The sequence below is a fragment of the Triticum dicoccoides genome, chromosome 2B (assembly GCF_002162155.2).
Source record: "Triticum dicoccoides isolate Atlit2015 ecotype Zavitan chromosome 2B, WEW_v2.0, whole genome shotgun sequence".
Lineage (NCBI taxonomy): Eukaryota > Viridiplantae > Streptophyta > Magnoliopsida > Poales > Poaceae > Triticum > Triticum dicoccoides.
The window spans coordinates 438,547,305-438,552,773 of record NC_041383.1 but is presented as its reverse complement, the minus strand read 5'-3'; the positions used below and the strand labels follow the sequence as shown (position 1 = coordinate 438,552,773).

The 5,469-nt window shown below is 41.7% G+C and overlaps 1 long non-coding RNA gene across 13 annotated transcripts in view; it reads left to right on the top strand.

Annotated features, from left to right (window-relative positions):
- The window catches only part of LOC119364100, a 4,976-nt gene extending 2,050 nt beyond the window's left edge, over window positions 1-2,926 (top strand). For 8 of the 13 annotated variants that reach the window (XR_005174664.1, XR_005174662.1, XR_005174665.1 and 5 more), the window contains 4 exons: window positions 300-388; window positions 1,006-1,137; window positions 1,258-1,402; window positions 2,654-2,926. This is a non-coding gene — a long non-coding RNA (uncharacterized LOC119364100). Of the gene's footprint in view, window positions 1-277; window positions 389-1,005; window positions 1,138-1,257; window positions 1,403-2,653 lie in introns of all 13 variants that reach the window. The other 5 variants (XR_005174670.1, XR_005174673.1, XR_005174671.1 and 2 more) reach the window with 4 other exon arrangements.
- Window positions 2,927-5,469: the final 2,543 nt, after the last annotated feature.

Genomic DNA, 5,469 nt, shown 5'->3' with positions numbered 1-5,469 from the left:
CTTGGTATATCATAATATGTTGATCCATAATCCCGATTCAGTTTGACTTTCCATGTGATTTTTTACCTGAATATTAGGATCACAACTTAATTAACTTAAATTAGCAGTATAGTGTCAATGGAAGTCATCTGAAGCTAATAAGATGTTGTTTATTGAAGAACAGCCCCTTGCTACTTGCACAGTACATGAAAAGCACACTAAATAGATTAAAGAAATCATACTTGACTGTGATTGCATTTGGTTGACGCTTACGTGTATTTCTCATGGGTATACCAAGGGGGTAATCTTCTATATTTCAGGTCCAAAGCTTTCAATGCATTTTTATCTGTTTTTCATGTCCCAATGATCATCTGCAAGTCCGAATTATGCCATTGTTGATGGTGCACAGGTATGTTGCTTCGTAAACCCAGTATTAGCCCTCCTTTCAAGCTCCTGTGTTCATCCTAGAGAAAATTCTGGAAAATACGTCGGAACTATCTTTTAATCTTCCAACAGTGTATTGCTACGATTATATATATGGATACATCATATCGATGTGTCTAGAGACCTAAAGCCTTAAGAGTTAAGTGCCAAACTGGGGACTGATATTATAACTGTAGATGGGCTTTATTCAGTTATTTTCTTGCCTAGAATGATGATGTTTGCAGATGGGATTTGTTCAGTCATAAGAGCTTATCGGTTCAGCCTGCATACTTTTGTTTCTTCAGTGTACAGTGTCTGAGGAAAGCATTTATTTTGTCTCCTGATTAAGTGAATTCATGGCTAAGATGGACGAATTTCTATTATGTGGGCTGGAGGTTCTTGAGTTAGGGCACTAGCACTAGCTAAGCTTCCATTCTGGTAAAATGTATGACATGCTTGATGAGCATGCATATCTATATGGTTTTGTGGACACTGATTTAGTTCCATGCCAGTTTATTTCCAGCAGTTGGTCTGCTTCTTCATAGAGATTTTATTAGTACTAAATTAAATTAGAAACTGAATGTGTGCTTCTTTCACCTTCAGTCTGAACATGACATTGCCTTATTTGTGACACAGGTGGAAATTAGCAAGCAAGATACAGTCGGTGCATGGATGACCAAGATTACTTATTACTTTATGAAGATGATGATTCCTGCATGTTGATTGTGCTTCAAGGTACAGCTGTTCGTACCTTACAAAATTATAATGCTTTTTATTGGTTGTGCATCCTAGGACCAAAAGCTTGATTCATAGATAGCTGAAGAACTGAGGAATTTTTACTCTCTGTCGTTGCAGGGTAGAAGAGGATGGGAGGAGGGGACACGCGCTCTATATTTTGTTATGCACACCTTTCTAAACTATACTTGTCTTCTTAACACATGTTCATTGTCCAGTAGAAGCTGTAGATTTCAGCGTACAATAATTTCCAAAACGGCAGAAGGTAAGAACCATGTTACACATGATCCTTTTGTGTTCTTTTGATTTAAAGTAGCATGTACCTGTTAAACTTGGAGATGATTTTCGTGGTGTATTTATAAATTATCAGCCAAGGTTATTCCTTCAGGCAATTTTTTCTTCCCTGAAGCATAGGCATATTGGTTGTTTGGTTGGCTCTCTTTACTAGCACGAAGATAACTACTATGTGTTGCTTAGTTATTAGCAGATCAAGTGTATGAATGGTCTTATGTTTACCCAGACTTATAGGTTTCTAAATACTAGGCTCTTGGGACTTATTTCTAAGGGTTAGTTTTTTTTGGATTCATGTGCTCTGGTGCTACAACCTAGGTAAAGCTCCTTCACAATAGTGTTTAAAGCTTAAATTGATAACTCCATCAAAGTTAAAGCATTAGGCTCCCTGCTCTGTGTACGGCCCAAATGTTCTACATAATGCTTTATATAGTCCTATTGTGACTTCTTTTGTTTTCTTAGCGGTCGGTGATATTTAATATTCAGTCAGATCTTGGAGGAAATGTAAAATATGCGAGCGTGTGTGCATGCATGCGTGCGAGCGCGCGCGCGCGCGCGCGTGTGTGCTTTCTCCTGTTTCCGTTTTAGTTCAGTAGCTGAAAGTTTATGTACAATCAAATTTAATTGACTAATTGGAGGGTTCATATATCTGTACGAAAATAAGCTAATACAAGTGCAAAATTGTTGAATGCATTAATCTTTGTTCAGTGTGTGACCCATAGTTAATGCACATTCTTGCATTAGAAAGAAAATGGATAACCGTTCTGAAATGCCGACACTTCCTAGAACTTCTCTTTTCATAAGAAAATAAACTGTTGATGATGTGAATAGAAACACCTGCAGTAGCACTGACCTTTGGTAACCTTCGTGTCGTGCCTCGAAGGCAGGCCATGAGTGATGGCTGCCGTGATGTCGGCCTTGCAAAAAAAGGGCTTTGTTGACTGGCGACTGGCTATATAGTTTGTGTTTGTTGTTTACATGTCAGTTTTTAACCATTTGACCTATCTTTTATAGACAGTATAGTTCACAAAAACTAAACTTTTGATAGAAAGTATATGGGTTTATAGTAGACCATTCTAGACCATATCTCTTGAATACATAGTTTATAATATTTTCTGGTTTTAAATATATGAGAGTGCCCATCTTACTTAGTGGCAATGCTATGCTTCAGAGTATACAATGTTTTGCATACCAGTATAATTCATAAGTGGTTTTTTGTATTCAGGTGTTACTAATATGGTGAGTGATTGAAGGGGAGGCATGGGGAGAAGAGCAGTCCAAATGGCGGATGGAGCATGTGACCTGTTGATGTTAGTTTCCATTTTCGGAAAGAACAAATTTTCTATAATTTGAGTGTACGCTGATGTGTTAAAGTCAATCATTTGGATTCCCAACTAGACCATTGTGTTTGTTCTTTATTTTATTGTGCATTGATAAAATGTTTCAGTGCCCGTGTGCACCAAGTTGAATTTTGAAACAGATGAGAGTTTGCCCTTTAGGAAGGTTCTTGTTTGCTGCTATGATTAATAGTAGGAAATTTTTATACCTATAGCAGGACAGTTGCTCAAGCTAAAGTCTTATGTAACGTTTAACATCGGAACTTTGTTTGTGCTAACAATTTTCCCACTCTAAAACGCCATGTTGCACAAGGTAGGTGTTTTGGGTTTTAATTCAGGGAGGTGACACCAATTATGGATTTGATCTCCAAATGTGTTTGAACATAATTAAGTCAAGGAAGATGTCGCGTTACATCTTCGTGGTAGAGTTGTATGTGATATACCTTGTGCCATTTGGCTCTATGTTACATGAATAAGATAACAAAATACGCATGCAACCCTAACTGGTTACTAAAACCTACTTCTACTAGCAAAGTCAAATATTTTCAAAACACTTTGGGTTTGACATGGTCTTTGTGCTTTCTCAAATATAAACTTATTGAAAAAAGCAAATATTTGTGACGCGCCAATGGTATCAAATCAAACTCTGCGCCATTTCAGAGATAAATTAAAATGTGTGCGTGCATCTCATTATACACAATAGTCTCCGTTCTATTTTTAAGGGTGTAAATTTTGTTACTAAACCAACTAAACACATGGATTTTTTAACGCACACATGGATTCAGCGGGTCTCTGTGTCATATGCCCTTGCAAAAATCAAACTATTTTCATCGACAACATGTCTTTAGCGGGTCTCTGCGCCATTTGGCGCAACGGGTCAACTAGTTCTTATTAAATCTAAAAAGTTGTTTCGTGGAGTTTCATGACTTTTGGAGTTGTGCAGAATAGGTTTTCAACGTTTGCTCCTTTTCCAGCCAGAATTTCAGCTGTCGGCATTCCCCCTCTTCATGGTAAACCTTATAAAATAAGAGAGAATAGCCATAAGTATTGATATATAATGTGTAATAACATCCCATAATGCAATAAATATTGATATAAAAGCATGATGCAAAATGGACGTACCATGTACCAATATTGCAGAGCCGCATCCGGGAGCTTCTTGAGAGGGACATTAACCTTGTCAGCGTAATTCAGGTAATGCTAGTCCGACGGATGTTGCCGTGCAAACGCCGGACACTCTGGATGTGGGAGTTCAATCCGGAAGGTCTGCGGACTATTCTGCACTTCTTCGGCATGACGCTTGAAGGGATGTGTAAGTTATTCTTCGAACCACAAGTAAAGTGTCCGGACACCACCGAGGATGCGGGCCTGAGCTGCAACCGCCCAGATACCCGAGTAAGTAACCCAGAAACTGAACACTTCGTTTATATTTATCATAGCATTATTCTGAAAACCATCCGTGGCCAGGAAAGGCTCAACAAGGCGGAGAGAATCAGGTGTCTGGCGCCACTTCCCGAAGGCTCACCTAGCCCTACCATAGCCAAGATGCTTAGTCGTGTGCTAAGTCAAGTGCTCTCTGGGAAAGACGAAGGGAAGAACAGAGAAGCCGAGCTTCACATATTGCACATCCAAACCAGGGGAATTACTACCTCCATGGAGGAGGTTAGTCGGGGAGGGGAATCTAGGGTCTCCTCACCCCGCGGGAAGAAGAGGGCTGCCTCCGAAGACTTGGAGACGGAGGTGCCCAGACAAGGGAAGAAAACTTTTCTAGGGGACCGTGCCCCGAAGGATGTCCTCACCACGCCATGCCCGCAAACGGGCTAGCCCTCAGTTGAGCTATAAGTTTAATCGCAAAAACTTCTGCTTCCTCCTCCGAAAACAATAACTAAGATCCATTCTTTGAAGTCCGGCTAGCAGCTCTTCTCGACAGAGTTCGTCTTCGGGGGATCTCCTTCTGGAGATGATGGAGAGTGAAACGCCGCCAGCCTCTCCGCCTTATGGGGCGGGCGACCCCGAGGTGTCTAGTACTTCGGCCGCCCTGAGCCCTGAGCGCTCGGCTCCCAAGGGGGCGATAAGAAGGGTCTAGCACAGTTCAGTGACCGGCCGGACACGCTGACGGGCCTTCTGGAGCAAGCCGCTCTCTCGGAGGATCACCGTTCATTAATGAGCACGGTGCTTGAGAAGATTTCATCCGCCACAAGTGGATTGAATGAAGATTTTACAAGCCTGCTCAAAGGCTTTAAGGTATGTAATGAAATATGTAATTTTTGATTGTGGCGCATGCACTAGGTGTGCTCCATATGGATAGTAGCCCCTGAGACTCTGGTTTCCATCCCAAGGCGGGAAACAAAGAATCACATCATTGAGTAATGATCGCACTGTGTTCATGCACAGGTGGCTAAGGGTCCGGCAGCCGACCGGTCCGTTGAAGTCGCCAAACTGAGGCGACAGATTGGAGTTATCGATGCCGATTTCACGCTTGTGAACGAGCGGCTTAACGAGTCACAAGGTATGTGCTCTGCTTTCCTTATTTTTTATAGGAAGAATTAAGAGGAGCATAATGTTAATGTGATATGCTTGGACTGCAGACGGAGCTGCTGCCGTGGAAGCCCTGAGGGCGGAACTTGCCCTGGCCAAGGAACAAGCCCGGGCTAGCAATACGGCTGCCCTAAAGGCGGCCGAAGAGTTGAGAGCCGAACAGGCT